The 12,652-nt window shown below is 36.5% G+C and overlaps 2 protein-coding genes and 1 non-coding gene across 15 annotated transcripts in view; 1 reads left to right on the top strand and 2 right to left on the bottom strand.

Annotated features, from left to right (window-relative positions):
* Window positions 1-12,652, bottom strand: part of NRG4 (neuregulin 4) — a 103,920-nt gene that overhangs the window by 22,127 nt on the left and 69,141 nt on the right. The window lies entirely within an intron of this gene.
* LOC120875501 (HIG1 domain family member 1A, mitochondrial-like) overlaps window positions 1-12,652 on the bottom strand; it is a 61,192-nt gene that overhangs the window by 22,127 nt on the left and 26,413 nt on the right.
* On the top strand, window positions 2,431-2,502 carry TRNAW-CCA. Its single transcript has one exon. It is a non-coding gene; the product is annotated as a tRNA-Trp (tRNA).

Here is a 12,652-nt window from a genome sequence, read left to right as displayed (position 1 = left end):
AGGATAACCAAAATTCAGAAGCAAATACACAGTCTGATATAACTTCATAATGCAACAAATAAGAAGAAAATGAAGGCGCTTTAAAGGAGGATATTCATTGTCTTTTATTGGCACTCTGCTTCCTAGAACACCTGAAGTCAGTTTCTACTCATGGACAAGTGATACAAAGGAGTAAGACAAAGGCTGGTGGAAGACATGGAGACCTCAGACAGCAGGTATGTTTGCACTGTTTCAAAACTTATTCTGCCATGTTTGACAAGCAGGTGATCTGGAAAAATGTGAGGTTTCAAGAAGATTTATCCTTTTAAGTTTTTGTTCTAAGCATGGTGAGGTCAAGAAAGATATATCAGTTGTTTCTGCTGAGAATACTAATGAAAAATAAGGTTGCTAAAATGAAAAGTGTCAACAAAATGCATAGCTAAATAAAGCAGTTGTTTGAAGTTTTGCAACTGTTCTATCATCAGCTTCAAGGCTGTGATTTCCTTTCTGTAAAGGTGTTCTAAAGATCAATCTAAATCCTGATGTTTAATAAAGCACGTGGTACCCTGCCAAAAGTCAAAGTGAAGAGGACACCGTTCTGATTAATATCACAGTAGCATTTTGAACTTTCTTTCTTTGAAGTATAATCCTCTACTAAATTTACAGATGAAAAGCCACAAGTCTTACCTAAAAAGAGTGCCAAGAACTGGTCTATCATAACTACTGACCTTAAGAAAACTAAAATTTTATGTGATTAATAAAACAACTCGTAAAACCAGAAAATTCCTTTTGGAAACTGAGTTTAGTAAAATGTACACTGAGGCCCGGCAAAACCATGGACAGGCACAAATGCAATATACAGTTAAAAGAGGTAACATGTCCAATGCAGAAGTACAATAAATGTTGATTTCCTTATATTTTCTCAATTCTTATTCTCAACATCAATTATTTTACTTTCATAAAACAAGCCTTTCATATAGCAAAACTTTCATGTATTATGTTTGTAGTCCTAAATTGCCTCTCTTAAATAGAATTCAGTTTTTATCACCTTGACAAATGATGATTTTTACCTACCCAACACTGGAACTGCTGTAGATAGGGGACAAAGCTTGCCTTCAGAGACTTCCCCAACAAGTCAGTGGTTAAGACATCTTGTTTCCAATGCAGGGGGTGTGGGTTCAAACCCTTGTTGGGGAACTCATATCCTACATAGTCAAAAATTTTAAAAAGAAAATAAAAGCTTGGCTTTAGCCAAGGCAGCAGGGTCTCAGGTTCTTTGGTCTGAGCCTGTGGCTCTGTGGGCAGATAATTCTTAGGAATGCCCCTCTGGAAGAATTCTGGTCATCAGGCTCAGGGAGCCAGAGCTTACTGAGTCACTCTGGGAAGGTATCTTTTGCCTGATATTTAAAATTCCACCTCCACACTGTGCAATGGTTGGCTCCAAAGTGATCACAAGAAACCTGGAGGAAAGTGAAGCAGCAAGGAGAGGCCTCATCCAGCTAGTGATGCAAACACAGGTGAAAACAAATCTTTTCTCCCTATCTTTGCTCCATGAACCTAGAAAATTCTAGTTGGAAGGCTGAAAGGTCAGGGGCTGGCTAACCTTGTGTCTAAGTTGGCCGAGAAGACAGGGGCAGTAAAGGACTTCACCTGGATTGTTCTCAGTGAAAGACTTTGAAATAGACAAGAAAGGTTGTTAGGCCTCTAACAACCCTCTGGGTTGTCTGATACTATGGGGTCCTGTGTTTTTCATTGTCTTTGAGCTATTTTACAACTCTGTAAATTTAGGAAATCTATTACAATGTAAATTAATTTTGTCCAGTATAATACAAGAGATTTCCCTGTGGATACTGATTAGTATTTATAAATTCACTTCAACATTATAGACTGATCACCTATACTTACATGTGTGTGTGGGTTTTTCTTTGTTTGTTTTTGGCTCCACCGTGAGGGCCCTCAGCAGTGAAAACCTGAAGACCTAACCACTGGAAGGCCAGGAAACTCCCATGCATGTGTTGTCTGCACTTGTCTTTGAGTCAGTTGTAACATTTTATTGGTTCCCTTGTTAATGAATGAGTCAAATATGTCTTTGACACATGTTCATATTATATTTTATGAAAATCATGATTTTCTCTTTAAATTATTATTTTTTTAAACCAGTTTGAAGGTCACCCACTGAGACGGATTCATCTGACAAAGCTAGTAAACGGAGCTGCCAGTGAGGTGCACCTCCAGAGTAGCTTAAGCCCTGGCATGTGTTTTCCTGGCTCCCAGAGGTGAATCTCAAGCAGCAATAGAATTTAAAATTTGCTGGCTCTCTGTTTCCCTAGCTTTCTTCCCTATCCACTAATTTCATGTTTTAGTTTTTATTGTTGTTGGTTTTCTTACTACTGATAAGTTATTTTCCCATTAGTAAGAGCAATGATAAGGAGTTTGGTTTAGTTTGGGGCTTCCCTGGTGGCTCAGAGGTTAAAGCGTCTGCCTCCAATGCAGGAGACCTGGGTTCGATCCCTGGGTTGGGAAGATCCCCTGGAGAAGGAAATGGCAACCCACTCCAGTATTCTTGCCTGGAGAATCCCCTGGATGGAGGAGCCTGGTAGGCTACAGTCCACGGGGTTGCAAAGAGTCGGACACGACTGAGAGACTTCACCTTTACCTTTTATAGTTTGACAATCTGATGATCTCTGTAAATGGATGATAGAGATCTATTTATCTAGATGACAGAGAAACTGGTTTACTAGACTCTTATTAAAAATTTCTCTATTTTTTTTAGCTTATAAATAAAAAATTACATACCCACTGGGGAGGAGAATACCTCTTTGACATATGGACAGTGAGATTTTAAGTTTCTGTGTTTACTTGATCTGTGCCAAAGGTATAGATTTGAAGCTATAAGCCCTCTCTGTGCCTATGTGTAAAATTCAGAAAGGCCTTTATCTTTCACTCTATGTGAAATTTCTTCCTTTCTCCAGAGGATATGAAAAAATGATAGTACAAGGTTTCTGATCTGATTGACTTAACAGAGATAAATAAGCTCTTACATAAATTCAACATTCCTAAAATTCTCAGAATAGGAAATTGAACTTCTAATGCTTTATTTTTTCTAATTTTATTGAAATATACTTGATTTACAATGTTGTATTAATTTCTGCTATACAGCAAAGTGACTCAGTTATATATATTCTTTTTTATATTCTTCTCCATCATGGTTTATCACAGGTTATTGAATATAATTCCCTGTGCTCTAGAGTAGGACTTTGTTTTCTGAACTTCTAATGCTTTAAATGTACTAAACTTAAATAAAATTCTTCTTACTAAAACTATGAAATATTCTAAGAATCCAAGTTCACATTAATAAGACTAAATCTTTGATAAATAATACTAACTTAATAAAACATCTATATCTTTGAATTATCAGTATTAAGTATTACAGAAGCATATATTTTATTCCACTTGGGTTTGTTTTTCCTAAAATTATACAGGTTTACTAATCAAGTTAAGCTAATGTTACTCCTACATATTATTAAAAACTATGAAAAATGAACACTGTATTCAGTTAAATTCAATCATTATTCTGACAAACATTTATTTCAGCCATAATTATGTTTTATAGTATTTGTTTTCAGTAGATAATTTCCAAGGTAATGTAAAAGCTTAAACTTACATTACATTTACATTTACATTACCATTGAATAATAATATCCATTAATTCAATTATTAGACATAGATAAATTTTAAGTAAGATAGAATGTGTGTGTTAGTTCTCAGTCATGCCTGACTCTTTTGTGCCCCTGTGGACTGTAGCCCGTCAGGCTCCTCGTCCATGGGGTTCTCCAGGCAAGAATATTGGAGTGGGTTGCCATTTCTTTTCCAGGGGATCTTCCTGACCCAGGGATGCAACATGGGTCTCCTGCATCACAGGCAAATTCTTTACTGTCTGAGTCACCAGGGAAGCCCAAGACAAAATACTGAAATATTAATCACTAAGTATAATTTTAAATTTATAGAATTTTGCTTCTTAAGGTTACAGCTTTGGTCATATTAATGAACATACTCATTTCTTCCATTTAGAAAGTCATGTAAGAGATGTGTGTGGTAGTAGAAAGTTGCAGCACGTGAATTCATGACTTTGCACACCTACTAAACTGCTTGTGGCTGCCATACAGGTCTAAATTATCCACTAACCTAGTTTCTCTGTAAAGTACAAGTTAGTTATAGTTACTTGGTTGAAAATTATAATTGATATGACTTATGAGACTATACTTGGAACAATTGTGACAGAGAAATACAACTCTGTGTGTACTTTTGTTTTCCAAGGGTAGGTGTGTCTGGAAGCAGCAGTTTGCAGTAGTTCTCAAGATTTTCAGTCTCCAATCCAAAGGACTCTAGGACTTAGGACTCCAGAGAGCTTTTGTTTATATGGGTTCAGAACTATTGGTGTTTACTATATTAGGAAGTAAAATATAAATTTACAAAATACTTATTAATTGGTTCATTTGAAGATAATAATAATAATGAACACAAAGTGTGTTAAAAATTACATCTCAGTATTACAAAAATGGCTTGAATGGGTCAACTCCTAAAAGAGAACTAGATCAGTTTGTTCTAGAATATGAGAAAGTATAATGAAGAACAGAGCTTAGAAAATACGTTTTGTCTTTCTGACTAAAGAGGTAACTGAATATTACTTCTTAGGCACCTATCTTAACCGAATGCCCAGATATCCTCTGATAACTTTTTTGATTTTGCCTTCCCAAAACTGGAACTTAAATATTGGAAAAATAAAATAAAAAATCATGATATCCATTATATCCAAAACTATATTTTAGATTTCCCAGAGGACTCCAGAAAATCACAATTTTTCTTTGTCTATCTTTTAAAAACAGAGATGATAGAAATAATTATTACAGTAAAATAATGAACAAAAATCTATGAAATTTCCTGGATATCTGTCAATGCCTTTGCTGCACATAGTGTTGTTTTTTTTCCTTTTGGCTGTACCATGCATCATAAGGGATCTTAGTTCTCAAACCCATGCTCCCTTCAGTGGAAGCACAGAGTCCTAACCACTGGACCACCAGGAAATTAATTCCCAGTTCATACAGAGGAAATGCCAATCAAAACTCTTATGAAATAGTTATATACTATACTTCAACAGAAAATTTTACCCTTATTCACCCTGATATCATTAACTAGAGAAATAAATTACCCATAGTCATTAAGTAACTGTCATCTATATAGTTTTGTTTTAATGTGATGCTTGGCAGAAAGCACTGCTACAGAACTGTACTTCTGCAATTTTTTTTCTATCTACCGCCCTATTTTTAAAAACTAAGTATGCAAAAGTAAAGAAAAACATGTAATTTCTTTCACAAACACACAACATGCCAAGGGTTAATTTCTGCCACTTGTACACAGTAAACAACAGGAAAATTATTTTTCAAATAATACAAAAAGGAATGCCAAGCAATAAAGCAACTGTAATTTCCTTTATCTTACAAGAAACTAAATGATAAATTAGTAAAATCCATTTGGATGAGGGCTAACAAATTTAGTGGCAGCTTTGATGAGATATTGGTAAAAGTCTTCCTAATAGCTAGGCAATTGGTACCCTGAGTTTCAGCTTCTCCTTTCAATTCTCTTTCTGAAGTACAAGTTAAAAGGCCAGTATCTTTGAGAAAAGTAATACGTTAAGCTACACTGTTATTTAAATCTCTATGTGGGGAGGAATTTCCAGAAAGATTTTTTAAAACAGAACAGTGGAAAGAATGCATAGTATAAATAAAATAATCATGGCACAAAAAGAGGTAAAAAGATAAAATTTTGCTACCTCACACTTGGCCTCTGATAACAACCACCTTTTCCTTCAACAGAAATTAGAAAACGTATTCCTAAGAGAAGTCTTGGGTACACAAAGGTAAGAAGGTGTATAGTAAAGTAAGTCAAGTCAAGTCAAGTCAAGTCACTCAGTCGTGTCCGACTCTTTGTGACCCTGTAGACTGCAGCCTACCAGGCTCCTCAGTCCATGGGATTCTCCAGGCAAGAATACTGGGGTGGGTTGCCATTTCCTTCTCCAGGGGATCTTCCCAAGCCAGGGATCGAACCTAGTTCTCCCGCATTGGAGGCAGACACTTTAACCTCTGAGCCACCAGGGAAGCCCAAGAAGGTGTATATAATAGTAGAAAGGGCTAGTGGCCTGAAATAAGTTACTCAAACTTGGGGCCTCACACCCATCTAAAAGTGGACTTTGGAATGATCCAATGAGATCATGTATTTTAAAGCATTTGGCATATCAAGGCGGTCAATAATGTTTGTTTTTGTTGTTCAGTTGCTAAGTCATACCTGACTCTTTGCGACCACATGGACTGCAACACACCAGGCTTCCCTGTCATTCACTGTTTCTGGAAGTTTGCTCAAACTCATGCCCATTGTGTCACTGATGCCATCCAACCATCTCATCCTCTTTGCCCCCTTCTCCTCCTGCTCCCAATCTTTCCCAGCATCAGAGTCTTTTTCAATGAGCTGCAATCCAGTGATCCAACAAACTCCTGAATACAAGCTGTGACTTGACTGCTTATTGTTTGCCTACTTTAAAGAATGGTGTTATCAGAGAAATTCTGAGAAGGAAATGAATGAATGGAAAAACACTAAATGCACTAAACGAAAGCCTGGTATGTGGATTCCTGGAATTTATTTGCAAAACTGGAGTAATTATATACAGGATCTGAATAACTACAAAATATACTATATACATATGAATCTATGAAGATGTATAATAATTACTCATTTTTCTGAAATTTCTTTAAGAAGTTTCAGATAGTTACATATACATTTTCTCAAAAAGTGAGTAAAAAGCTGAATAATGGGACTGAAAATCTAAACCTTGTGCTGTATTTTCTTCCTATTGTATTAACATTCTCAGTTGACGTTCAAAAACAATAGTATCCTTTTATTTTAGACTATAAATTACAGTAGATTGTTATAATGACAATGTCCTATGTCCACAATAGAAACGCTGACACCTGAATAATAGTGGAATAGCTCAGCATAGCTATAGTTAGGCAGTAATAGCATTAGCCTATGCTTATATCAGCAAAACTCTTTATATTATTCTTTTCTTATCTCCAAATTGAATGGATTTTGACACACACACACACACCATTTTCTTTGTAGTTGGGCTAACTTTTGCTATGCATATAAAATACAATTATATGTACCCACAGACATATCTTACTTCTGTATTTCCAAGCAGTTTATTATGTGGGAAATACAATTTTCTGTTTTAATTAAGTTTATCTAAATATGTAGGTTTATAGTGAGAACACACAAATAATTTTATCTTGGGACCATTTTATAAGTATTATTTGTCAAGATCAATATAGTTGAAATTTAAATCTGGTTTAAAAGGTTACACTGTATTAAAGAGGTAATATTTCCTGTTCAAATCATGATTATATAGAATCAGATTTGTACAATACTGATCAAAAAAAAGTGAACAAAAATGATCACCCAACTATGATACATTTCACTTCTGGGTATTATATTAATAGCTTAAATAAGAAATCGATAAAGCTGAATATAAACACATTTTGGGCTTCCCAGGTGGCTCAGTGGTAAAGAATTACCTGCCAGTGCAGGAGATGCAGGTTTGATCCCTGGATCAGGAAGATCCCCTGGAGGAGGAAATGGCAAACCACACCAGTATTTTTGCCTGGATAATCCCATGGACAGAGAAGCTGGAGGGCTATAGTCCATGGGGGTCGCAAAGAGTTGGACACAACTGAGCAACTGAGCATGTACACAAATGGCATTTTAATATTTAGACTTTTGGGGACTTCCTGTGGTCCAGTGGTTAAAACTCTGTGTGCTCACCATAGAGGGTAGAGATTCAATTCCTGGTCAAGGAAGATCCTTCATGCCACATGGCATGGCCAAAAAAATTTTTTTTCAGACTTTTGCATGTCAAAGTAAATTTACTAAATTATTTTTTCTTCCTTCACATATTTTTCCTGCCTCCTCTATATGCTCATTCTCAATAGTTTTAACTATCTCCTATTAAACAGTTAAAGAATTTTAACTATTTCCTAATAAATAAAACAACAAAGAGCTCAGTTGAAATAAAACTGTATATGATAATTTAGGCATCTTCCTTAGCATTAATAGTAGTTTATAAGTCTTATATCTACTATGTTTCAGACTTTCAGAATTATTTTATTGATAGGTCAATTAGTTTACAATTTTTTCCTGAAAAATATTTGTGAGTATAAGTATCTAAAATATTTCATTCTATCGACTATTTCTACTATTTTTCACCTGATAATCTTATAACCTATTCAAAATACATCATGAGAAAGAACTTTCCTTCAAAAGAGTCCACAGTCTAGAATTGGACAACATGAACCAACTGTTCAGTAGTAAAACAAATTAGTTTCAGAACAATCATAAACTAAAGAGAATGCATCTCAAGGGTTTTTTACCAAGCACATAAGAAACTGTCAGCTTTCCCAAATTATCTAGACTCCAGAGAATTAAAAGGGAACGCAGAGATTAGTGAAAGGAATAGTGGAGGTGTACTGAAAAATATCAGGTAGACTCAAAATAAACAAAACAGTTTTTTCTGGTGACTTTTTTTTTTAAACTGATGTTAATTAGTATAATCAAATACAGCAAATCAGTAGAAAGTATGAGGAAGAGTATACCCAGTATGAAAATCTGGCAAACAAAATGGCAGTGTTTCAAGATTATCTCTGGCATCATATCCAGCTCATTTTTCAGCTTTGTTGCCACATGGCACCCACTCCCAAAGTCTTGAGTCTTAAAAGGTATTTAGGACATCCTAGTGCTGTGATATCCAGAAAAGATCCCACGTTCCAGACCACTCTCTGCTGCCTCCACCCGTCAGAGACATTTTGCTCTGTTCTGATAAATTGATTTCAAATATTAAGTAATACTAATGACCAAAGTGTAATCCTTGGAGGATCATTTGCATATAACAGAGAGCCTCATAATACATAGAAAATAACCAAGTTATACTATTCAAGACCTTTATACATTTAGCTAGACTTGGATAATAATAACTGGCTACATTTATTCCCACTAAAGGCAAGTAGAGCAATTAATCATCTAAAGAATTTAGACACTCTCTAGGAAAATTTTTGGATAAGTAAGGCTCCTCTCAGTTTACATCATTGTTAGAAAAGAAGCACTGTTTCATATTCTAGTTTGAGAAATAAACATCCTTTGATCCTTACCAATGTTATACATGTTATGCTTCATCATTTAATTATGTGTAATTTGGATATGACTTAGCAACTGAACAATAACAATTTAGACAATAATGCTCCTTTTCCCTAATAAGACTACAAAACAGGCAGAAACACCTAAATATCCCCTATCCTCCATTATCATTTTATCCTTTCTCTCCTCCAATTACAAGAAATTGTAGCTAGGCACATGGCTACATGAAACAAACACTGTGCTTCCAAAGTCCACATTCACTGAGGAAAAGCCATATAACTTAGGTTCCAACTAATAGAGTGTAGGAAAGTGATAGCTGCAACTTCCAACTTCAAGAAAACATCCTTAAAAGCAGTAGAAGTGTCTTCCTTCCTACTTTTTGAAAAGATGTGATCTACAGATTATAAAATACGTGAGAAATGTCAAAAGAAGCTGCGATTGGGCAGACACTACAAAATAAGAGCTTGGGGGACTAAGAAGCAAGCAGATCTCTTTGTGCACCATATGCTTCCTGGAAGATGAAAGGCTCATTTTGACTTGTTTGCAGTGGCCTGTGAAGGGCTGGAAAGATCCCCTGGGAGAGGAAATAACAACCCACTCCAGTATTCTTGCCTGAAGAATTCCATGGACAGAGGAGCCTGGTGGACTACAGTCCATGGGGTTCCACAGAGTCGGACATGACTGAGCATGCACGCATCTCTCCGTTCAAGGTTATCTACTCCTGCACTAGTTGCATTAGCAAACGCTGAGAAGAAACTCAAAGGTTCATCAAAAGGTGTTCATTAAATACACCATAGTACTTATATAAAACATAACACTATGAAATTGTTATAAAGCATTCTGTGTATTATCATTGAAAGGTCTCTAAAATGTATTACAAAGTGAAAAAAGCAAAGTAGAAAACAGTGCAAAAATTGATTGAAAATAAGATCTCAGGTTGGTTTTGGCTTATACATGCATAAATATGTTAGAAGATAAACAATACTAAAATTAGTTGTGAGTAGGAAATAGGTGAAAAGAACAATTTATGCTGTATATCTTTTACTATTGCTTAATTGTTGGGTCACATAAATTTATCAAATTTTTAATATGTCAATGTATTTTGTAACCAAAACTGAAGCAAACTTAGGAGATGGTTGCAAAGGAATAATCTTAGCAGGAGATAAGATCACGCCCCGGGCCTTTTATTCATATCTTTGCCAGACAACGCTGGCCTGCTCAGAAGCAAAGTTGGAAGGGAAAGGATAAACTAAGAGAACATTAAGTGAAAGACCTAAAATTTAAAGTTAAAAAACAGTTCCCCTTAGATCTCCAGCTATGGTACTTACATTCTAGACCTAAGTGGAAACAAGGACACATCTAGAGCCTAGTAAGCTTTTAAGTGGGCTGCATTAACAAAGAAACCACAGACCAAAAGCCTGTTCAAATCCTAAAGTCCTTATCTTCCACTGCTGTTGTTCAGTCGCTAAGTCATGTGCTGCTCTTTGTAATTGCATGGACTACAGCACAGCAGGCTCCCCTGTCTGTCATTATCTTCTGGAGCTTGCTCAGACTCAGTTCAGTTCAGTCTCTCCGTTGTGTCCTACTCTTTGCGACCCCATGGACTGCAGCACACCAGGCTTCCCTGTCCATCACCAACTTCTGGAGCTTGCTCAAACTCATGTACATAGAATTGGTGATACCATCCAACCAGCTCATCCTCTGTCGTCCCCTTCTCCTCTTGCCTTCAATCTTTCCCAGCATCAGGGTCTTTTCTAATGAGTCAGTTCTTCGCATGAAGTGGCCAAAGTACTGGAGTTTCAGCTTTAACATCATTCCTTCCAAAGAAATCCCAGGGCTGATCTCCTTCAGAATGGAATGGTTGGATCTCCTTGCAGTCCAAGGGACTCTTAAGAGTCTTCTCTAATACCACAGTTTAAAGCCATCAATTCTTCAGCACTCAGCTTTCTTTATAGTCCAACTCTCACATCCATACATGACCACTGGAAAAACCATAGCTTTGACAACATGGACCTTTGTCGACAAAGTAATGTCTCTGCTTTTTAATATGTTGTCTAGGTTGGTCATAGCTTTTCTTCCAAGGAGCAAGCATCTTTTAATTTCATGGCTGCAGTCACCATCTGCAGTGATTTTGGAGCCCAAAGAAATAAATTCTCTCACTGTTTCCCCATCTATTTGCCGTGAAGTGATGGGACCAGATGCCATGATCTTCGTTTTCTGAATGCTGAGCTTTAAGCCAATTTTTTCACTCTCTTCTTTCACTTTCATCAAGAGGCTTTTTAGTTCCTCTTCACTTTCTGCCATAAGGGTGGTGTCATCTGCATATCTGAGGTTACTGATATTTCTCCTGGCAATCTTGATTCCAGCTTGTGCTTCTTCCAGCCCAGCATTTCTCATGATGTACTCTGCATAGAAGTTAAGTAAGCAGGGTGACAATATACAGCCTTGATGTACTCCTTTCCCAATTTGGAACTAGTCTGTTGTTCCATGTCCAGTTCTAAGTGTTGCTTCCTGACCTGCATACAGATTTCTCAGGAGGCAGGTCAGGTGGTCTGTTATTCCCATCTCTTTAAGAATTTTGCACAGTTTTTTTGATCCACAGTCAAGGCTTTGGCGTAGTCAATAAAGCAGAAGTAGATGTTTTTCTGGAATTCCCTTGCTTTTTCTATGCTCCAACAGATACTGGCAATTTGATCTCTGGTTCCTCTGCCTTTTCTAAATCTAGCTTGAACATCTGGAAGTTCACAGTTCACATACTGTTGAAGCCTGGCTTGGAGAATTTTGAGCTTTAATTTGCTAGCGTGTGAGATGAGTGCAATTGTGCAGTGGTTTGAACATTCTTTGGCATTGCTCAGACTCATATCCATCCAAAGGACTCTCAAGAGTCATCTCCTGCACCGCAATTTGAAAGCATCAATTCTTTGGCACTCAGTATTCTTTATGGTCCAACACCCATACATGACTGCTGGAAAAATCATAGCTTGGACTATACGGACCTCAGTCAACAAAATGATACCTCTACTTTTGTCTAGGATTTTCATCGCTTTTCTTACAAGGAGCCAGCATTTTTAATTTCACAGCTGCAGTCACCATTCGCAGTGATTTTAGAGCCCAAGAAAACGAAATCTGTCACTGTTTCCACTTTTCCCAACCTATTTGCCATGAAGTGATTGGACCAAATGTCATGATCTTAGGTTTTTTGAATGTTGAGTTTTAAGCCAGGTTTTCACTCTCTTCTTTTACCCTCATCAAGAGGCTCTTTGGTGTCTCTTCACTTTCTGCCATTACAGTGGTATCATCTGCATATATAATATTGTTTATCTTCCATTAGTTTTCCCCATATATTTACTTTTCCATGGTTTGCCATCCTAAAGTCTAAAATCTCTTCTTGTCTTGTCACTTCTCTACAGATTTATTGTTTTTTGTTCAGATGTTA

Source organism: Oryx dammah, unplaced genomic scaffold (genome assembly GCF_014754425.2).
Source record: "Oryx dammah isolate SB20612 unplaced genomic scaffold, SCBI_Odam_1.1 HiC_scaffold_16, whole genome shotgun sequence".
NCBI classification, from domain to species: Eukaryota; Metazoa; Chordata; class Mammalia; order Artiodactyla; family Bovidae; genus Oryx; species Oryx dammah.
Note: the sequence above shows the minus strand (reverse complement) of the source record. Positions and strands in the feature narration are given on the sequence as shown.